The 12,446-nt window shown below is 56.6% G+C and overlaps 1 pseudogene; it reads right to left on the reverse strand.

The window, feature by feature from the left end:
• The window catches only part of LOC103645123 (uncharacterized), a 39,443-nt pseudogene that overhangs the window by 1,604 nt on the left and 25,393 nt on the right, over positions 1-12,446 (reverse strand).

Below are 12,446 nucleotides of genomic sequence, written 5' to 3' on the forward strand. Positions count from 1 at the left end.
GGCCTGTCTCGAGGAGTTAGAGCTGCTTGTTCCTTGTGTTGAGTTCGACAATGATGACACTGGATGGGTTGGGGGCTGCCTTTGTTTAGGCTGTTGTGCAGACTGTGTAGGTTTCGGACCCGATTTTCTTAAAACTGGATTAATTCTATTCTTCTTAATTGGAAGACAGAGCTCATGTCATTACGTTCAAAAAATATACCTTATAAATAAAAGGAAACTGAATGGACTATGATCTACATAAGATGGTGTTGGCACTGATTCGGGTGCCAAACACGGGAACAGACCGCCTGGTGGGGCTCTCTGCAGAGGCACGGACGGACTGTGGCACAGGGTCGGACGGTCCGCGACCTGGCGTAGGAGCGGCTCCTCCTCTGCACACTTCCAGACGGTCCGCGCCTAGGGCCGGATGGTCCACGATAGCGCAGAGGGTCTTCTTCTCCGCAAAGAACCCTAGAACTTGCCCTGGGAGAGATCTCGTCGAGGGGGAGAGTTCCAAGGGGTTGCTCCGGGTCGGCAGGCCACAGGTGCTCCTCTAATCGGCGTAGGGTCGACTAGAGATTGTTGTGGAAGACTAAACTAGATCTAATCCTAAGGCTAAAATTATTCCTACTCCTAGGAATTGGAAGAACGAAAAGGTAAATTGATAAATAGATTTGACTTGATCGATTGTGGGGGGTTCAATCGGCCGTAGCCCTTCATCTATATAAAGGGGGAGGTCTGGACCCGTTACAAGTCATTTCTCGAGCTAATTCCGCAGTTTTAGCTAACACATCATGCAAGAAACTCAGAACCCTAACTGATTCTGCGCACGCGCGGACCGTCCGCGCTACCACCGTGGACCGTTCGGCCTTAGAGCCGGACCATCCGCACGACACTTTTCTGTGCTCAACATATGCCCTCTGCCTTTTGGAGGAGGTTGACGAACCAAAAAGCATATGTACTAAGCCTGATACGAGTCACCGACTTTTCAACCAATAGGGTGATCATTCAATAGAGTTCTAATGCATATAGGCTGTTTCAGATTGCATCTTTCTCGGCCATGACCATGGATCAAAAGGTATAGAGTAGAGATGCCCCCAGCCTAAATAGACAAAGGGACTATGCATGTATCATGGATTCATCGCCGTACCATTCCACATTTAGACAGGACAATATATCGACAATGAGTAGGCGGGTGGAGAGCATCTTGGCATCACATAATGAATAGGCGAGGCTTGTTGCGTCGCCTTTCGAGTTGTTTTATTCGGTTGTTTTGTTTGGGGTTTCTTTACTGGACGATTGCATAGAATGGCCTTCTTGCTAGCATATTTGGAGAGCAATTGATCAAAAGTAGGCCCGGTTTTGTCTAGCCGACCATGTGTGTTACATGTGCTTTGCCCCTGCATCCCCTTCTTTGCTTTATGTGGAGGCTGGTGCCTCTGTCCATGGGTGGACTGTCCGGCTCGGTTGGCTGGACCGACTGCATGAGCATCGGACCGTCCACGCGCAGGTGACGGACAATTCGCTATGCTCGCGGCAGGGACCTTTGCTCGACTGTTCGATTGAGTCCGCCCCCGGTGCCTCCAGACTTGTTAGTCTTTTTGTCTGAAGCTTTACGAGCAACTCCTCCTTGTGATATATTCGACATAAGAGAATCACCAATGATGATTGAAAGTCGCCTAGAGGGGGGGTGAATAGGGCGAATCTGAAATTTATAAACTTAAGCACAACTACAAGCCGGGTTAGCGTTAGAAATATAAGCGAGTCCGAGAGAGAGGGCAAAAACAAATCGTGAGCAAATAAAGAGTGAGACACAAGGATTTGTTTTACCGAGGTTCGGTTCTTGCAAACCTACTCCCCGTTGAGGTGGTCACAAAGACCGGGTCTCTTTCAACCCTTTCCCTCTCTCAAACGGTCACTTAGACCGAGTGAGCTTCTCTTCTCAATCAAACGGGACACAAAGTCCCCACAAGGACCACCACACAATTGATGTCTCTTGCCTCGGTTACAATTGAGTTGATCACAAAGAATGAGAAAGAAAAGAAGCAATCCAAGCGCAAGAGCTCAAAAGAACACAACAAATCTCTCTCTCTTTTATCACTAAAGCTTTGTGTGGAGTTGGGAGCGGATTTGATCTCTTTGGTGTGTCTTGTATTGAATGCTATAGCTCTTGTAAGGTGTAGAAGTGTAGAAACTTGGATGCCATTGAATGTGGGGTGGTTGGGGTATTTATAGCCCCAACCACCAAAATGTGGCCGTTGGAAGTCTGCCGTCGCATGGCGCACCGGACCGTCCGGTGCGCCAGCCACGTCAGCCAGCCGTTGGGGTTCGACCGTTAGAGCTCTGACTTGTGGGACAGCCTAGCTGTCCGGTGGTGCACCAGACAAGTCCTGTAGACTGTCCGGTGCGCCACCCGCGCGTGCTCTGTCCTCTGCGCGCGCAGACGCGCATTTAATGTGTTGCAGTCGACCGTTGCGCGTGAAGTAGCCGTTGCTTCGCTGGCACACCGGACAGTCCGGTGTTACACCGGACAGTCTGGTGAATTATAGCGGAGCGGATTCCCGAAGCTGGCGAGTTCAGAGTTGCTTCTCCCTGGGGCACCGGACACTGTCCAGTGGTACACCGGACAGTCCGGTGAATTATAGTGGAGTGCCTCTGAGATTTCCCGAAGGCGAAGAGTTGAGCTTGGAGTTCCCTGGTGCACCGGACACTATCCGGTGGCACACCGGACAGTCCGGTGCGCCAGACCAGGGCTGCCTTCGAGTTGTCTTTTGCTCTCTTTGTTTGAACCCTTTCTTGGTCTTTTTATTGGTTTGATGTGAACCTATGGCACCTGTAAAACTCATAATCTAGAGCAAACTAGTTAGTCCAATTATTTGTGTTGGACAATTCAACCACCAAAATCTATTTAGGAAAAGGTGTAAGCCTATTTCCCTTTCAATCTCCCCCTTTTTGGTGATTGATGCCAACACAAACCAAATCAAATATAGAAGTGCAGAAATAAACTAGTTTGCATAATTTTAAGTGCCAAGGTTACTTAGAATTGAACCAATAAATATTCTCATAAGATATGCATGGATTGTTCTCTCCATATTAAAATTTTGGACCACGCTTGCATCACATGTTTTGTTTTTGCAATTTTTTTCTAAAATCTTTTCAAAGTCATTTTGCAAATAGTCAAAGGTAAATGAATAAGATTTTGAAAAGCATTTTCAAGATTTGAAATTTTCTTCCCTTGTTTCAAATGCTCTTCCTTTGACTAAACAAAAACCCCCCTTAATGAAATCCTCCTCTTAGTGTTCAAGAGGGTTTTAGATATTAATTTTGAAGAGGGTATACCAATTAGAAATTATATCACAAATAAGATACCAATTTGAAAATCTTTTTTGAAAAACTTCTTTAAATACAAATTGAAAATTTTTGAATTGGTGTGGTGGTGCGGTCCTTTTGCTTTGGGCTAATACTTTCTCCCCCTTTGGCATGAATCGCCAAAAACGGAGTCATTAGAGCCCTTTTAGCTACTTTCTCCCCCTTTGGTCAAAACGATAGGAGTGAAGATTATACCAAAGTGGAGAGCGATGCGGAGCGACGACGAAGGATGAATAATCGATGGAGTGGAGTGGAAGCCTTGTCTTCGCCGAATACTCCATTTCCCCTTTCAATCTATGACTTAGCATGAAATACACTTGAAAAACACATTTGTCGGTGTTTCGAAACCCGGGGGGTCCCTGGACTGACGAGTGAATTGTCGCCGCGTGCCCTAGCCCAGATGGGTCGGCGCGAGGCGGAACGCGAAGGGGGGAGAGAGCAGCCGGAGGGAGACAGGCGTGGGAGGTGGAACCCGCGGCCTTCATGTTAGCCCCGCGCCTAGGTCGGGTGCGCTTGCAGTAGGGGGTTACAAGCGTCCACGCGGGAGGGAGCGAGCGGCCTTGCGTGAGCGTCGTCTCGTCCTTCCCCGCGTGGCCAACCCTCTGTAAGAGGGCCCTGGACCTCCCTTTTATAGGCGTAAGGAGAGGATCCAGGTGTACAATGGCGGGTGTAGCAGTGTGCTAACGTGTCTAACGGTGGAGAGCTAGCGCCCTAAGTACATGCCATCGTGGCAGCCGGAGAGGTTTTGGCACCCAGTTTGTGTGGTGTCGTGGCCGTCGGAGGAGCGCTGGAGCCTGGCGGAAGGACAGCTGTCGGGGCTGTCGAGTCCTTGCTGACGTCCTCTTGCTTCCGTAAGGGGGCTGAGAGCCGCCGTCGTCACAGGGCATGCGGGGCGCCATCATTACTGGTATAGCAGAGCGAGCCAGATGGGACGCCGGTCTTGTTCCCCGTAGCCTGAGTCAGCTCGGGGTAGGGTAATGATGGCGCTTCCTATTGACGTGGTCGGTCCGTGCCCTAGGTTGGGCGAGGTGGAGGCTCCTCCGAGGTCGAGGTCGAGTCCGAGCCCCTGGGTCAGACGAGGCGGAGACCGTCGGCTGAGGCCAGGGTTGAGTCCGAGCCCTAGGGTCGGGCGAAGCGGAGTTCATCGTCCTTCGGGGCTGAGCCCGAGTCCGAGCCCTGGGGTCGGGCGGAGCGGCGTTCGTCGTCTTCCGGGGCTGAGCCCGAGTCCGAGCCCTAGGGTCGGGCGAAGCGGAGTTCGTCGTCTTCCGGGGCTGAGCCCGAGTCCGAGCCCTGGGGTCGGGCGGAGCGGAGTTTCCTATGACGCCTGAGGCCGGACTTGGCCGCTGTCAGCTTCACTCTGTTGAGTGGCTCAGCAGTCGGAGCGGCGCAGGCGGCGCTGTCCTCTTGTCAGACCAGTAAGTGGAGCGGCGAAGTGACTGCGGTCACTTCGGCCCTGTCGACTGGAGGGCGTGCGTCAGGATAAAGGTGTCAGGCCACCTTTGCATTAAATGCCCCTGCGATTTGGTCGGTTGGCATGGCGATTTGTCCAAGGTTGCTTCTTGGTGAAGACTGGGCCTCGGGCGAGCCGAAGGTGTGTCCGTTGCTGGAGGGGGTCCTCGGGCGAGACGTAGATCCTCCGGGGTCGGCTGCACTTGCCCGAGGCTAGGCTCGGGCGAGGCGTGATCGCGTCCCTCGAATGGACCGATCCTTGACTTAACCGCACCCATCAGGCCTTTGCAGCTTCGTGCTGATGGGGGTTACCAGCTGAGATTTAGGAGTCTTGAGGGTACCCCTAATTATGGTCCCCGATAATAGCCCCCGAGCCTCGAAGGGAGTGTTAATACTCGCTTGGAGGCTTTTGCCGCACTTTTTTGCAAGGGGACCAGCCTTTTTCGGTTGCATTTTGTTCTGGTGGGTGCGCGCGAGCGCACCCGCCGGGTGTAGCCCCCGAGGCCTCGGAGGAGTAGTTTGACTCCTTCGAGGTCTTAGTGCGTTTCGCAACACTTCGGCTGGTCTGGTTGTTCCCTCATGCGAGCTGGCCGTAGCCCGGGTGCACGGTCGGGTCCCAAGTTCTCGGGCTGGTATGTTGACGCTGTCAACGGTTTGGCCGGAGCCGGGTTTGCGAGAGCAGCCCCCGAGCCTCTGCACAGGGCGAGAGGACGGTCAGGGACAGACTCGACTTTTTTACATACGCCCCTACGTCGCCTTTCCGCAAGGAGGAGGGGGGAAAGCGCCATGTTGCCCTTGGAGGGCGTCGAACATGGTGTCTCCGGTGAGCTGCTGGTGGGTAATCTGAGTGGACGCCCGTGCCCCATTTGTTAGGGGTTGGCTAGAGGCCCGAAGGCGCGCTCCAAAAGTACCTGCGGGTGATCTGCCGGACCCGGTCCCCTTTTGACGGGGTCCGAGGGCTCGATGCCTCCCTCTGATGGGATTCCGTTACAGGATCGCTCCCGCTGGTCTAGGAAATGTCCTATGGTACCTTGGGAGCGTAGCCCGAGCCTTGGTTATGTATCAAACGTACCCAGGGTCATCCCTCGCTCTGTGTCTGAGGCGACTGTGAACCCTTCGAGGGCCAGCCTACGAACCCCTGATCAGTAGTGGGCGTGGAGCCCGAGTGGATTGAGGCGGCCATTGAACCCTTCCGAGGGGCCGGCCATCGAACCTCTGACCAGTAGTGGGCGCAGAACCCAATCGCTCTGAGGCGGCCGTTGAACCCCTCCGAGGGGCCAGCCTTTGAACCTCTGATCAGTAGGGAGGCTCGGGGTCTGTTTCCTTCACGGAGAAGGATCCTTTTCGGGGTATCCCCCTTTCCCGGTCCCTGTTGTAAGAGAGAGAAAGAGGAAAAGGAAAAGGATACGAAATCGAATGACGTGGCGTACCTTTTTTGACGCGGTCATTATGGCGAAGGCGAAGCGTCGCTTGCTTCTCCTGCCTGAGGCGCCGCCTGTCCCGCCGCGGAGTTAATGCGACGGGGCGAGTGGTCCGCGAGGCGGTCGTTGCTCGTGTGCGAGCCGTTCGAGGAACGGATCACGGGCGCGCCGTCTTCACGCAGTGAGAGAGGGTTGCCTCGCTGCCCCTAGATGGGACGTAAGCTTGGCTGACGACGTGACCGCTGCTCCTGCCCGCCTGCCACCGCCATTACTACCGGCCTATTTTTGACCGTATTTGACCGTCGCGCCTGGCTGGCACTACTGGGTCACGCGCAGGGTTGCCTCGAGTCGCGGTATTGGCTCTGCAGTCGAGGAGGCGCGGTAGTGGCGCGAGTGGCGGTGCAGTTGCTCGCACGTAGCAACCGGCGCGCCGGTTGCATGACGTGTGGGCCTGGGCCTCCATGCTGGGCGCGTTGGAGTCGAAGGGGCGCGCCCACTTGGCGCGGTTGCATGCCGACTGCATGGCTGTCCACCCTTTCACCCGCTGGTCTGGGCGAAGGTGGAGGAATGCTTGTAACCGCTGGGCAGTTGCATGCCCTGCGCGCGGCGATTTGGCTCCTTCTGCCCTGGACCAGCTTGCATGACGCGTGGGGCCCAGCCCCCGTGCCATAGGGGGAGGACCTTGGAGCGTGTTGGAGAAGACTTAGCCCGCAACGGCTAAGGACACAAGTAGGGAGAGTCGCCTTTAAAAGGAGGGTGACCCCCTTAAAAGACGACCATGTCTTCGCGCTCCCTTATGCATCGTGTCTTTCCACCTTCTGAGCCCCCGGATGGGGGACGCCCGCAATCCTTCCGTCTTGTCGTCGGAGGGACGCAACTTCGGGGAAGTTGGTACCTTTCAGCCATCGTTTGGCTTCAAGGATTTTCATCAGGCAGCCTGGCTGCATCCCCTCGTTGGTGGTCACCCAAGACGGTGACCACCAGTCTCTGGGTGGGGAGGAGCAAGCCAGGCTGCGATCTCGGTCCCGCCCTCAGCTTCAAGGATGTTCATCATCCTTGCTGGGGCGGAGGCCGGGCTGAGCGGAGCTCTACCTCCCGCGCGGGTTCGTGGGTCAGCCTCCCCTTCAGCATTCAAGGGAGAGGGCGCTCATTGGCCCTGCGAGCGGGGCGGACTTCGACAACGCGGGGCTGGTCGACGGCGGGCGTCGCCGGCTTCAGCACGTTGGGTTCGCCGGCTTGGCTCCCGGCGCCCCCTCCCGCCGCAAGGGCGGTTGTCGCGCCGTGCGCACGGGTGGACCGCCCAAGACATCGCGCGCCGCTAGAGCGGCGTTCGTGTTCTGGGGCTGTCCTGCCTTTGCAACGGTATGGGGCCTCCGCGTGGAGGTCGGTGCTCCGCTCGTCCGGGAGGATCCGAGTGGGGATCTACCGATGGGCTGACGCTCCGGTCGTTGGTGCTGAGGTGGATGCGGCTCGAGAAGTCCCCGTCGCCGACGGGATCACTGCCACCATCCGCGCTCCGGGCCTCCGGCTCTTTGTACTTGTCCTCGCCCCTCGAGCGTCGGTGTGGGCGAGGACAAGGTTGCAGCGGCGTCCGCCCTGAGGCCATCGCTGCTGCTGTGGGGACGGAACCGGAGTTCTGTTTGTATTGGCACCTTGTATGCCGGTGTTTTGTTCATTGCGGCTGTCGGGGCCTGAACATGTATGTATTTTCGGCGCGGAGCCGTGTTTTTTCCTCATTTTCGAGCACTAAGACTCGCCTGTTGGTTATCTGAACCGCTTCACCAAGCGTGAGTCGCCTCGTGCGAAGGTGACGAGTGAGGTATCCGTATCCCGGAGGCATAGGTGTCCCTCGGCTCGATCGGCCTTGCTGTCCGAGGCTTCTCTTGCTTAGTTAAAGGAACCCCTCGGCCGCTCTTTGATGAGCCGAAGCCGGAGGTAGCGGTGTCAGCATGGACAGAGGCAGAGTCGACTTCGAAAAGAAGATGTGGCCGGCCGGAGCCTGGCCGGATCGTCCACTGGCGGGACCGACGCCGGAGTTGAGCTGCCGAGGCCACAAACCGGGCTGATGTCTTCGGGGGACAGCTGGTCGAGGCCTCGGGGTGGCCGGCCGAGCCGTCTGCTCGAGCCGGATTCCTGGAGAAGACCCTGGCGGCGATGGCCCGGGTGTGGTGCTGATGTTGTCCTTCAGAGTGGAGATCCTCCGACCGCGTCGCCGTCTGAGGCTAGGTCAGACCCCGCCGAAGGTGTAGTTGACGCCGAGGGTGCTGCTGCCCCCTTCAACTGTCAACGTCGGAGCCTGCAGGATCGGGTTGTCTTGTAGCGTGTGTATGTTTTCTGCGGCCGCCGAGGCCCAAACATACCATCGCCGTGTTGTAAAGCTGTGTTTCTTTTCCTCCTGTTTCGAGTATCCGGACTTATTTGTCGGTAACAGAATTGTTTGTGCGGGCGAGAGTTGCTTTTCACGGAAGGTGATGAGTGAGGTATCCATATCCCGGAGGCGTAGGAGTCCCTCGGCTCGGTCGGCCTTGCCGCTTACGCGCACTCTTACTCGTCCATAGGGTTCTGTCACCGACGCAGTCGAGAAGGCCCGAAAAATCATTCCGGCAGAGGAGCTTTCGAGCGTGAAGACTTGTTCGGTCCGCGGAATCACTTATCGGAGCGTGAGTTACTTATCGCAGAAGGTCATGAGTGAGGTATCCGTATCCCAGAGGCGTAGGAGTCCCTCGGCTCGGTCAGCCTTGGCTGCTTACGTGTACTCCATCGTTTTCAGGATCCACTTTCGAAGTAGTCGAAAAGCACGAAAGGCATTCTGGCAGAAAAGATTTTTTTTCTTTTTTCGAGGAAAATTTTGACGCAGAGGGGGTTCCCCCCTTCTAGCCCCCGAGGGAGGGTCGGGCTTTGCCGAGGCAAGGCTGACCCTTCCTTGACGACCAGACTTTGTGTGTGAACGGGGTGTACGAATAACTTGGAAGCATCTTAAGGGTAGAAGCGACATAGCTGTTGGATGTTCCAAGCGTTGCTGTAGACCTCGCCTTGACTGTTGGTCAGCTTGTATGTTCCGGGCTTCAGAATTTTGGCGACGACGAATGGCCCTTCCCAGGGTGGCGTGAGTTTGTGCCACCCTCGGGCGTCTTGTCGCAGCCGAAGCACCAGGTCGCCCACCTAGAGGTCTCGGGACCGAACCCCTCGGGCGTGGTAGCGTCGCAGGGGCTGCTGGTACCGCGCCGAGTGTAGTAAGGCCATATCCCGAGCCTCTTCCAGCTGGTCCAGTGAGTCTTCTCGATTATCTTGATTGCTTTGGTCGGCGTAGGTCCTCGTCCTCGGGGAACCGTATTCTAAGTCTGTGGGCAAGATGGCCTCGGCCCCATAGACTAGAAAGAACGGTGTGAAGCCCGTGGCTCGGCTCGGTGTTGTTCTCAGACTCCAGACCACCGAGGGGAGCTCCTTCATCCATCGCTTGCCGAACTTGTTGAGGTCGTTGTAGATCCGAGGCTTGAGTCCTTGCAGAATCATGCCGTTGGCACGTTCTACCTGCCCATTCGTCACGGGGTGAGCCACGGCGGCCCAGTCCACCTGGATGTGGTGATCCTCGCAGAAGTCCAGGAACTTCCTGCCGGTGAACTGGGTGCCGTTGTCGGTGATGATGGAGTTCGGGACCCCAAAGCGATGGATGATGTTGGTGAAGAACGCCACCGCCTGTTCGGACCTGATGCTGTTTAGGGGTTGGACCTCGATCCACTTGGAGAATTTGTCGATAGCGACCAGCAGGTGCGTGTAGCCCCCGGGTGCCTTCTGCAAGGGGCCGACTAGGTCCAGACCCCACACAGCAAACGTCCAGGTGATGGGTATGGTCTGCAGAGCCTGAGCAGGTAGGTGGGTCTGCCTTGCGTAGAACTGACACCCTTCGCAGGTGCGGACAATTCTAGTGGCGTCGGCCACCGCCGTCAGCCAGTAGAAACCTTGTCGGAAGGCGTTTCCAACAAGGGTTCGGGGTGCTACGTGATGGCCGCAAGCCCCCGAGTGTCTCTCTTGTAAGAGCTCCTGACCTTCGGCGATGGAAATGCATCGCTGGAGGATGCCCGAGGGGCTGCGGTGGTAGAGCTCCTTCCCATCTCCCAGCAAGACAAAAGACTTGGCGCGCCGCGCCAACCGCCGAGCTTCGGCTTGGTCGAGGGGTAGCTCTCCTTGGTTGAGATATTGCAGGTACGGGGTCTGCCAGTTTTGATTAGGCGTGACCTCGCTCTGCTCCCCCTCGACGCGCAGTGCCTCACCCTCGGGGACCGTGCCGAGGGTACCTCGGACTGAGCCGAGGGTGCCTCGGGCTGGGCCGAGGCCTTCTCAGGCTCGGGCGTGTCGTCGGTCTTGATGGAGGGTTGATGCAGGTCTCGGGAGAATACGTCCGGGGGAACCGTTGTTCGCCCCGAGGCTATTTTAGCCAGCTCGTCCGCAGTCTCGTTGTAGCGTTGGGCGATGTGGTTGAGCTCGAGCCCGTAGAACTTGTCTTCCAGGCGCCGAACCTCATCGCAGTAGGCTTCCATCTTCGGGTCGCGGCAGTGGGAGTTCTTCATGACTTGGTCGATGACGAGCTGCGAGTCACCGCGAGCGTCGAGGCGTCGGACCCCTAGCTCGATGGTGATTCAGAACCCGTTTACCAGAGCCTCGTACTCAGCCACGTTGTTGGACGCCGGGAAGTGGAGGCGTAGCACGTAGCGTAGGTGCTTCCCGAGGGGCGAGATGAAGAGCAGGCCCGCGTCGGCCCCCGTCTTCATCAGCGACCCGTCTAAAAACATGGTCCAAAGCTCCGGTTGGATCGGAGCTGTTGGGAGCTGGGTGTCGACCCATTCAGCCACGAAGTCCGCCAAGACCTGGGACTTGATGGCCTTCCGAGGGGCGAACGAGATCGTCTCGCCCATGATCTCCACCGCCCACTTTGCAATTCTACCCGAGGCCTCTCGGGACTGGATGATCTCCCCCAGGGGGAAGGATGACACCACAGTCACCGGATGAGACTCGAAGTAGTGTCGCAACTTCCGTCGCGTCAGGATCACCGCGTACAGCAGCTTCTGAATATGTGGGTAGCGGATCTTGGTCTCAGACAGTACCTCACTGATGAAGTAGACTGGCCTCTGGATGGGCAATGCATGCCCCTCTTCTCGTCTCTCAACCACAATCACGGCGCTAACCACCTGAGTGGTCGCGGTGACGTAGATCAAGAGGGCTTCTCCGGCAGCGGGGGGCACCAAGATGGGCGCGTTCGTGAGGAGCGCCTTCAGGTTCCCGAGGGCTTCCTCGACCTCAGGGGTCCAAGCGAAGCACTCGGCCTTCCTTAAGAGGCGGTACAGAGGCAGGCCTCTTTCGTCGAGGCGCGAGATGAAACGGCTCAGAGCCGCGAGGCATCCCATGACCCTCTGTACGCCTTTCAAGTCCTTGATGGGCCCCATGCTGGTGATGGCTGCGATCTTCTCCGGGTTGGCTTCGATGCCCCGCTCGGAGACGATGAACCCCAAGAGCATGCCTCGGGGGACCCCGAAGACACACTTTTCGGGATTGAGCTTCACGCCATTCGCCTTGAGACATCGGAATGTCACTTCAAGGTCGAAAAGGAGGTCGGAGGCTTTCCTCGTCTTGACTACGATGTCATCAACGTAGGCCTCGACCGTTCGGCCGATGTGTTCACCGAACACATGGTTCATGCATCGCCGGTACGTTGCACCCGCATTCCTCAAACCAAACGGCATGGTAACATAGCAGTACATGCCGAAGGGCGTGATGAAAGAAGTCACGAGCTGGTCGGACTCTTTCATTCTGATCTGGTGATACCCTAAGTAGGCATCGAGGAAAGACAGGGTTTCACACCCAGCAGTGGAATCCACGATTTGATCGATGCGAGGCAGAGGGTAGGGAACTTTCGGACATGCTTTGTTTAGACCAGTGTAGTCTACACACATCCGCCATTTCCCCCCTTTCTTTCTCACAAGCACAGGGTTGGCAAGCCATTCGGGATGGAATACCTCTTTGATGAACCCTGTCGCCATTAGCTTGTGGATCTCCTCGCCTATGGCTCTGCGCTTTTCTTCGTCGAATCGGCGCAGAGACTGCTTCACGGGTCGAGCTCCAGCCCGGATATCCAGCGAGTGCTCGGCGACTTCCCTCGGTATGTCAGGCATGTTTGAGGGACTCCACGCGAAAACGTCGGCGTTTGCGCGGAGAAAGTCGACGAGCACTGCT

The sequence above is a fragment of the Zea mays genome, chromosome 1 (genome assembly GCF_902167145.1).
Source record: "Zea mays cultivar B73 chromosome 1, Zm-B73-REFERENCE-NAM-5.0, whole genome shotgun sequence".
Taxonomy (NCBI): Eukaryota; Viridiplantae; Streptophyta; class Magnoliopsida; order Poales; family Poaceae; genus Zea; species Zea mays.